Source organism: Pinus tabuliformis, chromosome 3_1 (genome assembly GCF_031772625.1).
Source record: "Pinus tabuliformis cultivar Carrire ecotype Pingquan chromosome 3_1, CPIR1, whole genome shotgun sequence".
Lineage (NCBI taxonomy): Eukaryota > Viridiplantae > Streptophyta > Pinopsida > Pinales > Pinaceae > Pinus > Pinus tabuliformis.
The window spans coordinates 921,687,152-921,701,779 of NC_142301.1; the positions used below are offsets into that span (position 1 = coordinate 921,687,152).

At 34.8% G+C, this 14,628-nt stretch overlaps 1 protein-coding gene across 4 annotated transcripts in view; it reads left to right on the forward strand.

The window, feature by feature from the left end:
- Positions 1-833, forward strand: part of LOC149190752 (kinesin-like protein KIN-7C, mitochondrial) — a 397,121-nt gene extending 396,288 nt beyond the window's left edge. For all 4 annotated transcript variants that reach the window (XR_016256019.1, XM_089412258.1, XM_089412256.1 and 1 more), the window contains one exon: positions 102-833. The gene's annotated coding sequence lies outside the window, so the exon portion shown is untranslated. The remainder of the gene's footprint in view (positions 1-101) is intronic.
- The last annotated feature ends 13,795 nt before the right edge of the window (positions 834-14,628 follow it).

Below are 14,628 nucleotides of genomic sequence, written 5' to 3' on the forward strand. Positions count from 1 at the left end.
TAGTTCTTGATCTGCATTCTTCTGGAAATATTCCATTCTTCAAATTGCAGGTTTTAGTCTTAATTCCTTTGTTGCTAACAAGTTTTTTGTAATAATTGTAGGTAATTCAGGATGCGTTCGAATATTCAATTTGAGCAGAGAAGATTCCCTCTTCTTGCGTGCGTGACGGTTTATAATTCATTTCATTGCATATTACATGTAGTTGTTGCATGTGATTATCTATTTCAGTTATGATGGAGCGTAACAGGAACAGTCATTTGCACGGCGGCCAATATGCCTTCAATGTACTTGGCATATTTATGTCCTTTCCTAAGGGCGAAGGTAACACATAAGCAATGTGATATTAGATCAATCTCCATTTATCACATTTGCAATACGGAAGCCCGTCAGCAGGAACCTACAGTTTGAAAGCCCAATTTCTTCACCACGTTATACGAAATAAATATCTTGTATGTCTCTTAAAAATGCTGGAAACGGGATGAACAGCTCAATATAAAGGCTTTATTACCAATATGTAAGGGAGCTGATTGTATGTGTTATTACCAATCAGTTAATAACATCTCTTTATACTACAACAGACTTGTAGTGTTTCCATCAATCCAATTCTGTATTAACACACCTGCATTGAGTAAAATGTATTTCAGCTATATTTCATTGTACCTAAAACAAACCTAAATATCGTCACACGTAAGCATATGTGAAGCACAGTGCATACCACACAAATATATGCACTGGCAGCTACAATTTCAATTGTATTGTTCTCTCCCCAATTAGAGAGAAATTTATCTTCCATCAATGCAATTCAATAGAGATTATAGGAACTCTGCAAAATTTACGGCTTTGATATTGTGCAATCCAGTTTCTAGTTGCTAGTTGATTACAATGAAATGATGCAATATTGTGAATGAAATTCAAGGTCAAGAACCGGGGTGCTTGTACTTTGATGTCTATGGTTTTTTGATGTTGTAACAACCATTTTGTGTTAATTTACGAGCTTCAAATTAAAGGGAATAGCTATTATTGCCAAACTGGGTAAAAAATACATGTGGATATTTCAGCACATATTTGCTTTTGGCTTACAAATCCAACACTGCCAAAATCTACCGATTCTCAACAAACGTAGTCAACTTGACAAGTATAAACCTATACACTTGTCTTATAACACTACCATAATTTTTCAATTTCCACTAATATAGTCGACAAACATAAACCCAAACTTGAATAACTGGGAAAAAACCAAAAATTTAGGGAGAAATCGGAGATTTTTGCAACATTTTTAACCATGGTGGCAAGACTGGTGGATTTTAGCGGAAATGAATCATTATAAGTCGCAATGAAGTTAAACCCAAGTTAGTTTGGCAAGTCCATTCACCCTCTTACTCCCATGTGGCATAGTGTATTAGAGTATTTTGTATTAGCATTACCCCATTTCTTTTGAGTAAGAGTGGTACATGTGCTTGAGTTGGTCAATTCATTTTGTTTGTTTCCACTATTCTAGTGTAAACTTATTCACAAAGATGTGAAACCTTGACTTCCAAAAATCAATTCGAACTTTCATATTAAAATGAACATATTATATTAAGAATTTAAATAAATAACAATAACAAAATCAATATCATACTTATAAGAATAAATTTAAAAATAAATAAACAATATTCTCATTTGTTTTGATGAAATTGTAACTAAAACATATCTACCTATTTCTTTTGCATACTTTTAACTAAATTGTTTAGATGCAGACATTGTAAATATAAATGGTTTCACAACAATGAGACCCTCAACATAACATTTGACTTTTTGTTTAGTACCAATAGATCAATATGATAAAGATTTACATCAAAATTCATGAAATTTAGCACTAACTTATTGGAAATACAGAGAAGGGGGGTGAATCAATATTTCATTTTCAACTATTAATTTACAAGTTAAAACATTTATATTTAGAACACAAGATGAACAAGTAGTATCAATGCTTTTATTAATATAATCTTTGCAGTGAAATAGATACAATATATAAATGGTTGCAATCAGTTGTCAAGCACCAACTTGGACTTTTTTGAAACTCCAACCTCCAGAGCTCCAACTCTGTTTTGCCAAGGCAACAATTTTGGACTTAGGAGCACCAACTCCCAAGGACTTCAATCCTTCCAATTCCTGAGACACCAGTCCCAAGGACACCTATCCTTCCTACTACTGAGACACCAATCCTTCTTACTTTTGAGGCACCAACCCCAAAGGTTCCGACCCACTCTTGTCAAGGCATGTTTGACAGTAATGTCATGCTCTTAGAACTCTTCTTTACTGAGTTCTGTCTGTTTACAGCTTCATTATAGTCTTCATGCTACAACATCAATGACAACCAGTTTTCTTATGAAAGAGTTTTTTCAACTCTTCATACTGTCCACACAGCTTTAGTGAGTCTACTATTAGCTGCACTAAGCTCTGCATAAGAACCAACTTTTTGTTCAAACATCTGTTCTTACTGTCACAGTAAATGCTTCAATATAACTACTTCTCTACTGGGTACTTCTCCCTTCAAACAATGTTAGATAAAACTTATTCATTACATCACAAAATTATTCTTCAGGCTGCATTGTTTACCTAATTAATTCTTTCACAGGGTAACATAATTAGCTGAGAAGCTCACCCTTTGGATTCCTTCTGCCCTATTGTTCCTTTGGCCCTTTTCTATTCCGCTGGACCCTACAGCTGCCTCTGTTTCCTCCAACTATTTTCAACAACGTTCAACACTGCTTGTTCTCTGTTTTTGTATCTTCCTGATGCCTCTGACCGTTGGTTTCCTCTTTCTGTTGCCCCTTCGGCTTCCTCAACTCTCGCTTCAGCGTCCTTTGCGTTGGCTTGTCCTCTTCGGTGCTTTGGTTTCCTTTGTGCTGGCTTGTCCTTCGGCTTCCCGGCTTTTTGGCTTCCTCAGTCTCTTCGTGCTCCCCAACACTCCTGGGACACGTTGATTCAACGGTGAGGACCAAATAATACACAGAGAGAACATGTTCCATGTTAAATCTATAACAACGCTCCTTTTTCACTAATCATAGACATACACAGGACTTTACAATTTAACGGAGAGACTGTACCAATCAAGACAGACCCACATGCCACGTCACATTCGCAATCACAATCGGCTCTTATTCAGGCCTACTAAACTATCAGAACCGTTATCATAAGCCTTTTGGCCTAAAAACCCCGCGCAATACAATTATTTGAATTACACAGGAAATATATGAAAATCTGACTGAAATGCTAAAGGGCGGACTTCAAAAACATTTTACCCGCATCTATAACTGCTTCGGGTCTGCAGTGTATATCGCAATCGGCAGTCGCAGCTTATCGCGGTCCTGTATAGGTTGAGCCCATAACATCGCCGATGGCCGATGTTGGACGTGATATAATATTGAGTTGTGTTACACTCAGACCATCGGGTCCACGGCATATATCGCAATCGACACTTTTGAAGCGGCAAGGCCTTAAGGTCTTTCGATATGGTGGATGCGACATAATATTAAATCATATTTCAATGTTTCAGCGGGTCCGCATGTATTGCGGTTATACGACATTTATATATATATATTGCAAATTTGCATGTTTTAATGCGCCAAAGCTTAGAGCCCGAAAATCTGAAATACACTAAAAACATGCTTTGAAACACTTTTGGCGGACTTCACTGTTTATGCACCCGAACTTATATGTTCCGTCGGGTCCACACATATATGTCGTTGTCAGGGGTTTGGGGTGATGGCACATAATCGAACCACCAATTATCATATCGCCAATATATATATATATATATATATATATATATATATATATATATATATATATATATATATGTTGCCTCTATACTTCGATATATATATCTACTTCTCCGCTATGATAGTGTATTCCACTATAACTAAGTCTTCCACCTCCGATAGTGTATTTGCATGCATATACACTATATTGCTCACGATAGTGTATTCTTTGGCATTCTTTGCCATACTTTGCTCCGATAGCTCCCAATAGTGTATTTCGCATATACATATATTATATACAGCTCCGCTCCTTTTAACTCTTTCGCTCTTCTTTATGCTCCGCTCCTTTAACTCTTCTGCATATATGTATTCCGCTCTTCTTTGGCTGGCATACATTATTCCCGATAAGACTCTTTGGCATGTATTACTCCCGATAAGACTCCTCCTGAGCTCTGATAGCTCTGTTTTCTCCTCTGATGGCTCTGTCTGCTCTTTGCTCCTCCGATATGCTCTCTGATAGCTCTGTGTGCTCCGTTTGCTCCTCTTGCTCCAATGTGGCTCCTCTGACTTAGCAATGTCTTTCAAAGACCTCCTCTGATACCTTCATACCTTGATGGCTTCTACCTTTTCCGATATGCCTCTCTTGCTCTGCTATTTTGCAATAGCTTTGATATGCCTCCTTTGTTAATTCCTCCGTTAACGGACTCTTTCTTATGGCTTCGCTATCCTAATGGCCTTGCTCTTGTCTCTTCATAGATCTGCTCTACTTCCCCTTGGCTTCATATCATCATCTAGTATCTAGAATATTGCCATATTGACATCAATGACAACCTAGGTCAACATAACCCTTGCTAGCATAATTTCGAGCAAGCATCATCCACTGTTTTACTTAGCAACAAGTAAACAACTTCCTCACTCGAGTTAGGTCACTATATACCATTTTCTACTAAGGTATTCCATAAGAATTAGATTTCCCAAACCTATGCATGCTTAAATTTAAACTTCATGTTAGCTCTCTCATAATTGGTTGAGTGATGTACGAGCATCATAAGTACGATTAATGTACCCAAAGAAATGTACAAGAAGAGGTTCATCTTAAGACAAGTGGATGAGAAGAAAATGGCACAAAACGACGTATGAACCAAAAAGAAATATCACAAAAGTGATTATGTAGTTACACACTGAGAAGACAAAGTTGTGTATCAAATAATTATGCATTGAAAGGATTGCATTTGAGACACGAGGACTTATAATGATTCGAGCATGTGGGATAGAATACTTCCCAAAAATTTTGCACATGATAGATGATGAGAGGAGCCACATAGTCAATGTATTGTAAGAGGACAATTGTGTAGGATGATTCATTGACTTGTGGACACCAACGAATGTAGAGTGGAAATTTAACAAAGGGTGGGAGCTCATGAAACTAATGTGATATTATTGATAGAAAATGGTGGGATGCAAGTGATAAAAGAGGTCATGGGGTCAAAATTTGATGAGGATATAATTTGAAAAATGGTTGCATTATATTTTCCTTTATCAGCATTTCGAGCGTCACTTGGGTTCACCTTAATGATTGGAATAATGATGAAGTATATTTATTATTCTCGATGAATGTGAATGAGTTAAGGAACACCATGAGAATGTGTAGCAAAAACACACAAGAATATAAAAAGTAAAGGTAAAATGGATGGAATTAACATGGCATTGGATGGTGGATGAAAGAAACATAGGATGATAAGAGATGGCATGGGCATGAGGAGCACCTTTTTGAAGCAATATGGAGGAGAATATTGACTGTATGTATGGAAAAATCAAAAAGTGGGCGATATTTGAGATGATGAGAGAAGATAATATGATGGATGCTTGATCTACCAGAGATTCAAGGACAAAGTGCATTCTAGTAGTTATGTTTAAATATTAGGCATGATCACCCAATATATATTGAGAGAAGTTGGTTCATTTCATGATGCTCAACCCATGTCATATCTTGAGTTCACTTAACATGAAATAGGAAAATCTCTATAAAGGTGTGAGAACCATTAGATTTTAAAAAATCAATAACTCAATGTATCTTAGTCTCATGAGATTTGGCAAAGATGAACCCTTTTGGAAGTTTGAGAGTCATTAGATTGGCATATGCCAACGAATGAGTACCAAAAAAATTCAGTATCATGATAATATGGATGTTGTTATCTTGATGATGAATGAGTTAGCAATTGGATTGGATATGCATGTAATTCAATATATATTAAAATATATATATATATATATATATATATATATATATATATATATATATATATATATATATATATATTGCAATGGATATAGAAATAGTTACATGTGGTAGTTATAATCCATTAGATGATACATACATTATTTGAGGAAGATTCGCCAATGAACTTGAGAATAGTTTATAAAGAGTATTTATAGCATCAAAAATTTATGAACAAGGCCAAGAAGATTGAAGCTAGAGTGGTTAGAGGAAGCCAAAAAGTCAATGCAAGGGACACCAATCTACAAAGAATATAAATATGAGATGGTGTTTAGCACTCCTTGTAAGGTAATTTGTGTAGAGAGAGCCAAATATTGAGTGGTAGAATATGATAATTAGAATTAGAAGTAGACAGAGTAGAGGAGAATATATTGTAGATTAAAATTCATACAATCTTATGTCCACACTCATGCTTGTCCATTTTTATCTAGAGTGTTATATTATTATTAAATGGTGGTTCTTTCTATCTCGTTCTTAGCTATGTTTCTATCTAGAAAATCATGATTATGATCATAGAATAGTTTTTTATGGACTTTCGACCATTTTTTTGGTGTCTTTTTTATCTGTATAAAGGTATATCAAGTATTTATGTTGATATATGTGTCACAGGATTAGTATGGGTTAACACTTTGGGATTTTTTCATGACATTGTATATGTATTTGACGTAAGACCACTCTAGGAGAGGTTCTTGAAATGTGAAAAACATATGCAATACGTATTAACTATATTTCTTAAATAAAAGAAAATTATGATATTTTTTTTATTTTTTATCTAGGGAAAAATAAATAAATTATAAATGAATAAGAATAATGCTTGTGACTCATAGAAAAAGGGCATTGAGAAAGCACATAGAGGTGTCAAGTCTTGCAATGTTGTCAAAATTATTTTTAAAAAAAGGGTATATAAAAAATAATGAGTTTCAAACCGACAATAAAGACATTTGGAGATAAATGATTGCTACTGAAAAGGGATACTTTGACACTACAGTATTTTTGATAATAAAAAAAATGAAAATAATCGTTGAGGACCTCCTAACGATAATAAAAATTCACTACTAAAAATATATGGTGTTTTCTTTTTTTTCAATAGTGATAGTTTCATGATCGTTGCAAATGTGTTTGTATAAATGAATATGGGTAGATGATTGCTTCCATATTATTGTGTGAGTATTTCTAAGTATGAGTATATGGATAATTACTACATTTTGAGTAGTATGTTTATGTTGATATTTAGACTTGTTTATTCGAAGATATATAAATCATAGCATTACAAGCAAGGTTGAGTGTGTGATTTAGGGTTTGTATTTCTAACCTTCATGGGTGTATACCAACAATAGAGAAGGATTACCCAAGGATGAATTTTGAATGGAGAAACAATAAGTATATGGGGCCTCTTATGCCTCATTTCATATTGCTTGGGTGTTTTGCATTAATTGGTATTGGATCAATAAGATATATGAAAAAGAGGAGTACAAGCAGAGATGTAAGATAAAGTAGATTCAAAAGATCATTGGAACAACAATAAAGAAGCTTAGATGACGAGAAAATCCATACAATTAATAGCATGCATATGAGATGAAAGAAGAAATCTCTAGAGCAACAAAAAAGAGGCTGATGAGAGTAACAAGGAAAAGAAGCATAATATACAAGAAGGAGAAAATAGATAAAATAGAATTGAAGAGTATGAAGGAGCCAAAGGATACAATGGAAATGTTGAGAGAAGTCTACATAAAGAGTGAAACTTATCCAAATTGATTAACTAGGAAGAAGAGAAATATGTGAGAGAGAAGAGGGGGTGGGGAGGGAGGGAGCAAAAGATACCAAGAAGAATAAACCAAGTAAAAGAAAATAAAAGGATATATTGGAAGAATGAAGAAGAGAAAAAATAAATATTAGAACTAGAGAAAAAGAAGGTGTAGAGAGTAAATGTGATGTTTACACAAAGACCCATTCATTATTGTTGGATGTAAAGGGATCCATATTGATGAGAAAGAAGAAGAAATAAAGTTTCAAGGAAGCATATCCAATATGATTGTTGGATGAACATTGAGAGATATTAAGATATAGTATCTTATGAAGAGGACGAAGAATTTTGAAGATAGTCATATTGGGCATGGTGATTTTAGAGAAGAGATACTCGAGAAGATCATCCTGAGAAATATATCATACCATAGGTGCTAATAGAAATACTCCATGTTATGTAGATTTTAGCAAGAGAGGTTGGTTGCACTAAGGCATCTAGAAAACTATGAAAGGAGGGAACTAAATGTCCTTGGGGAGACTTGGTTCATATTGGCTATAAATTGTGATTCGTGACATGCATAGGTAATATTGCAGTAGTATCCTAGTAGAGTAGTTGAAGACTTAGACCTTACACTGAAATATGAGAAGCACATTGTTGAAATGTTTAGCGTAGATAAAAAGAGGTTGAGTTATTCAACAGTCAAGAATACAAAGGTGCTTTAATGATGTATACGTAGTAGCGGTTAAATAGATGCTTGAATGATGTATACATAGGTGCTTAAATGATGTATACATAGTAGCGGTTAAAGGAGTGTAACAGTATAGGATGAAGATAGTTGTATAGGACAATAGATGGACAAAAAACAAAAAAACATAAAAGTAATCTTATAGTTGCATATCTCATAGAGGAGGTTGCATGCCAGAGAGCTATGCATGCAAAGTTTTTGTATAAGATAAGAAGGGTTACACTTATATAAGCATTTGTCGTGGAAGACTCTCACAAAGTTAACAAATGGAACATTATGTGAGGATTCATTTATTTGATGTGGACTACAAACATGGTGGTGGAGGATAAGTTATTGGCTTACAAAATCCAAGGATTTATATAGGATAAAAATTATTAGAGGGGAGGAACTCATGAAATTGATGAGATAGTATTGGATTGGAAAATAGTGGGATGACAATGATAAATGAGGTCATGGGGTCAAAAAATTACATGAATATTATTGCGTTCTTGATTAATGGATATAACTTAAGGAACACCACAAGGACATGCAGTAGTGGCACATGTGAACTTGACAAGTAAAGGCGAACATAAGAGGATCCAACATGGCATTAGATGATAGATGGAAGAAAGTGTTGAAGAATCTAGGGAAAATAAGTGTAGTGTGATTCTTTGTTTCTTGATAAAAATTTGTGGAGTCTTTTTACTTTTTCTTGTTAGCTTAATCTTCTTCTTCTTATTATTAATGCATGTGTGTGTACTTCATCAAACTGCTACCAAAACATAAGAACAAGAACACAAGATGTTGGCTCTCTGCCAAGGCCAAAACCTCTCTTCTCTTGAGAGGAAAACCCTTTCGTGAATTTCTCTTATTGAAGCTTCTATTGATCAATGCCAAACCCTAGACCCTTGATAAGAAGATCCTCCAAGCACAAGTCAAGTCCTTTCAAGATTACTTCCTCTTGCAACACTTCATCCTTCTCCTTCCAACACTTTGTCTTCCTCCCTTCGGCACTTCTTCTAGCAACTGTAGAGACTTTAGATTGTATGCTCTAGGATGAACCTTGACCTTTTCTTACTTCGCTTGAGATGGAGCCTTCGTAACTTGAGAAGATGACCTTGTTGCCTCCCAACCGAGCTTTCTTCTTTTTTACAAAGATTGCAGACTTAGAGCAGCAATAATGCATCCCTAGTTCTTCGCATGTGTGAGGGAATACCCTCAAAAGAACTACGTTAGACTTCTCCTTCTTCCTATTCTTGTATAGCCTTTTTCCTTGCTTGAGTGAGTGACCTTATAGGCACTATTTTCTAGCCCAAACACTTCTCCTTTATGACTACAATAGGAGAGTTTGATATGACAGCAGAATAGCCTTCTTTGCCTTCGTACATGTGACTGTAGTATGCTTCAAATCAGCCCTATTAACTTCGCTATTCTTCCTTGCTTCTTCGCTTGAGTGGGAGGCCCTTTAGCCATATGGTCTTAGCCAAAATAACGAAGTTTGCGTGAGTGTGATAGAGGGTTTCTATGACAGCAGAGAGACCCTCTCCTTCTTCGCACATTTGACTGTCTTTTAGCCCTATAACAGAGTTCCAAAGCTTCGGTATTTCTTCCTCCTTCTTCGCTATACTTGGATACCTTTTTCCTTGACTTTTCCGTACCCTTTAATCATCCTCTTTATTTCTGATTTCAGAGATGATATCGTTGTCCTTTGAGGAGGTCAAATGGCTCCTTATATAGGAGTCTATCTCCTTCTTTTACGCCAACTAGAGGCCAACATGAAGACTTGAGGCCGACTTGCTTGATATAATTAGGATTGCTTCTTTTGATGGTGTCATTGCTTGGAGGAGGCTTATGACTTTGCTTGGAGGTCTTCTTATGACCCTAATACATATTATTGCATGGTGTAACAAGCCCTTAAGGTCTTCAACCTTTTCTTTTGACTATTTGACTCACCTATAGCACTTTAACTAGTGCTAAACCTATTTCAATGAGCAAGAAACTCATTGACATATATTATAAGAATAATATTTCTTTTCTTGAATAAATAAAAATATCAAAAGTACATTTATGAATATTGAACCTAGGTACACTTCCTTCAACAGAAATCACAGGAAGTTAAGATATCGTGTGATTTTGAGGAGCACCTTGTCGAAGAAAGAAGAGGAATATTAAGTGGATGCATGGAATCAATGTACAAAGGATGAGGTTTGAGATGATAAGCAAAGAAATTTTGATGGAAATTTGATCTAGGAGAGATAGAAGGACCAAGTTTCTTAGAGTTTTGTTTGAATATTGGGTGAAGGGTCACTTAAATTATTGATATTCATTAGTTCATTGAATGATTCCAAATAAATGTCATATATTATGTTCACTCAGTAGGGAAATAGGAGAAACTCCCAAATATCCCATGAACCATTGAATCTCGAACTATCAATTTCTTGATATATTCTACTCTCATGAGAGGCGGCAAGGGTTGTATCCTTATAGAAATTTGAGAGTATTCATATTATGATGGACCAATGAATGAGGAAGATGATTATAACAACACAATAATATGGATAGCATTATCTTAACAAGGAACAAGTTAGGATTGGATTGAATACATGTGAAAGATATAAGAATAGGAGGTCGAGTACATATGATATGGAATATTTAGAAGAGGGCCCATATGCATAAGAAGATGTGTAATTGAGTGGATGAATCATTGTAATTGATGATGCAAAAACAAGGTGATATTGTGCAAGTAGTTTGTAGGCAACAATTACAATCTAAGTAATGATAATGAATAGTTTGAGGAAGACTAGATGATGAAAATGAGAAGATGATGAGTAGTTACAACATTGAACAAATATGAATGAGACCGAGAATCATAAAGGCAATGTAGTTCAAGGAAACCAAGAAGTTGTTGTGAGTGGTTATAGCATACAAATAAGATAGTTAGAAAAAGGAGCAATGAGATTAATCTTATCATGATAGAGTGTATGTAGATGGATTTAAACAATGGCCATATCAATATAAAGTAGATAGTCTAGTGGTGAAACAAGCTATAGACTTAGATGAATAATAGATGTGAGTTATAGAGATGGAGGTAATTGAGAAAAAACACAAAGGTGTCATGTCTTGCATTGTATTATAATTATATTTTTTGTCAACAAGGATGAGTAGATGATTCCTTCCATATTAATATGCAAGTATTTATGAGTGTGAACTTGTGAATGAGGGTCTATATATTGAGGCAGATGTCTTTGTTGATATTTAGGCTTGTTGAGTGAAGATTCTAGAATAAAGAGACTTGTGAGTGATGCTTAATGTATGGTTGAGTATTTATGTTGCGAACCTTGATTCCAGGTGTATACCAACACTAGAGAAGGTTTCTACATGTTGAATATTGGATGGTGAAAGTGAAGAAAAAACGCCTCCTGGCCATGAGGATAAGGACAAAAACGCCTTAAGGTAACCATTGGAATAGGGAATTTACCTCAATAAACTTGTTTTAATAAACATTTGAGATTCTAGCTCATGTTTAGTTTCCAAGCACATGTCATAACTTCTTGTGTTGTTTCTTTTGTTATGTTGTTGAAATTCTATAATGCTCTCATGAATTGTTGTGTACTTTGATAACTTGTAGATTTTAGCTACATCATTGAGTAATTTTTTGAACAATACTAGTATTTGTGGTTTAAGTGTGGTTTGGAAAAAATATGTTCAATTTGTCCCTATTGGTATGTGTGAAAATCATAAAACTTAACAATTTAATTAATATTAGTGTCAACATATCCACTGTGTTTTTTGATCTTGTCCCATTTTACACTTATGTATATGAGTGTGTTATTTTACCTTGTTCTATCTTAAGTGCTCCTAATGAAAAAGGTTGTTAAAGGTTATAGGTCATTATTAACAAAAACCCCAGTTTTCGCTTTCTTGTACCTTTGAGCTTTCTCATAATAATGTGTACAAATGAGTCATTTTGTAGCTTTATAAAGAGATTTTTTGTGCATCAAATTCACTATCAAGTGGTAGGTGAGTTTCCTGTTTCACACATGTGCATTCCTTTTATACTCTCAACCAATAGTTATTTGTTGGTTCATGTAAGGACTCATTAGCCACCACATCCTAGCCACTTGCCACTTGTCTTGTCCTAATCACTTGGTTGACTTCTTGTATAGTAAGTTATTGGGTTACCTACTATCAAGTTTCTAAAAGTTCTTATTAATTCACATAACATTAATAGCATCCAAAATCTACTTTTGTAATCATGGCTTGTCAATATACTTTATCATATTTACTTTTCCTACTCTATTTGCATTATTCACTTTCCTTCAATGTCTAAAAACTTGTATTTTGCCAACAAATTCTTACAAGCTACTCATCCAGTGATGATCCCATGCTTTCAAAATAGGTTCTAACCAAGTATCACATTCCATGTGTTTATGCAATGTCACCTTCCAAGACGCTTCAAATGATGGATTTTGATAGCATGTGTGATCAATTTATATGCATCAAAGGCCTTTCACTAGGCTAATATATATGCCTTAAATTTAATAGTTCCACCAATGATAGTTGGAATACCTAGGTCATTCCCATAATCACATGCTTTGATTGAATCACCTTCCACGAATAACTTAAAGAAAAATCACATGTGTGAAGTCTCTAATGGATTCTTCTGTGCTAATTTTTTTTTGTGTCTCATTAACAATTAGATGCCTACGACCATTTTGTATCGAATTATGAATTCATTCTTGTGATTCCTTGGTGAATCCTTCAACTTTTAAACTTTAATGACTAGGATTCATTGAACTTTACCCCACTAAAAGCTACTAGATGGGTCATTTCCCATCCAACACTAACAAGTTTTCCATACTTATAAACCCCCAATCAATTGTTCAATCTCATACATATATAATAGTCAACTGATCTAATTTTTTATCCTTGGCAATTTCCATCGACTCATGTTGTGTCTTATTAGGTCATAATGCATTGGTCCCTTACTATTTGTGCATGACATTGAATCCAAAGCTTTCCACCTAATTTTCGTTAATTAAAGAACCTATTCAATTGAGAAGTATTTACTTGTTTAATGTAGGATATTCATTCCAAGTTTTACATCATGGTCGAGGAATTATCCTATAAATTATTTAACTTACAAGGACCCATCCATCCATTAGTTTATTTTTCAACCATATGTTTCTTCCAACTATCATACAAGAGGACCAGTTAACCATCATTGAAGTCATACTTCCTTGAGTTTTTATCATGGTACCTCTTCATTTTGTACCAAGAAAATTCCCATTGAAAGGTGTCTGATTGTCAGTCTCCATTTAATTGTTCTAGTTCCTATAATTAGTATTTAAAGGATATGTTAGTTTGTAACTTTGATGTGAATATTATCTATAGAGATGGTACCCAATACTCTATTAACATTATTTCTTTTTTATTCAAAGTTAATTGGAAGGATGCTTTCCTTTATCATTTCTTTGATGTTATCTAATATGCCAAGAGAATAACATGTAATCAATTGGCCCAATTTGATCACTCTTAAATCATGTTATATTGTGACTAAAAACACCATAAATTTTTTGGTGCTTTTTACTTGGCCATTTTCTTTAGGGGAGTGTTAGCGCTTGAAATTTCACCTCAGGCTGAGAAACGCAAACTCCAAGGCAACATCAAACCACTTAGCCTCGTAGCTAGCCCTACGGGGCAGGAGAGGGCTCTCTCCGGTTTATCTCGGTAAAGATCTTCAATGGGCGAGATAACCAATAGGGAAACACTGATTTTAGGCTAGTAAACTGATCAAGAGGTTTGATTTGGGATTTTTAGGTTTTTGGTGGAAAATTGGGGAATGGCAATTTCGGGTGCGGGGATTGGACACAGTTTCCGCAGGGGGTTCTTTGGGGCGAGGTAGGAGACAGTATTGATGCCTTTGATAGAGGTGAATGGATGAGAATGACCGGTGAGGAGTTAAGGAGAGCAAGCAATAACCTTGAATTCCCCTTAAACAGTTGAAAACATTGATATTAAGCAAACTTAAAAGCAGAGCATGACAGTCATGAATTCTAATTTAACACTTCATTTGCCTAATTTGCAGAAGGAAAAGTAAGAAAATGATTCACATAACACACTTACAAGTACAAAG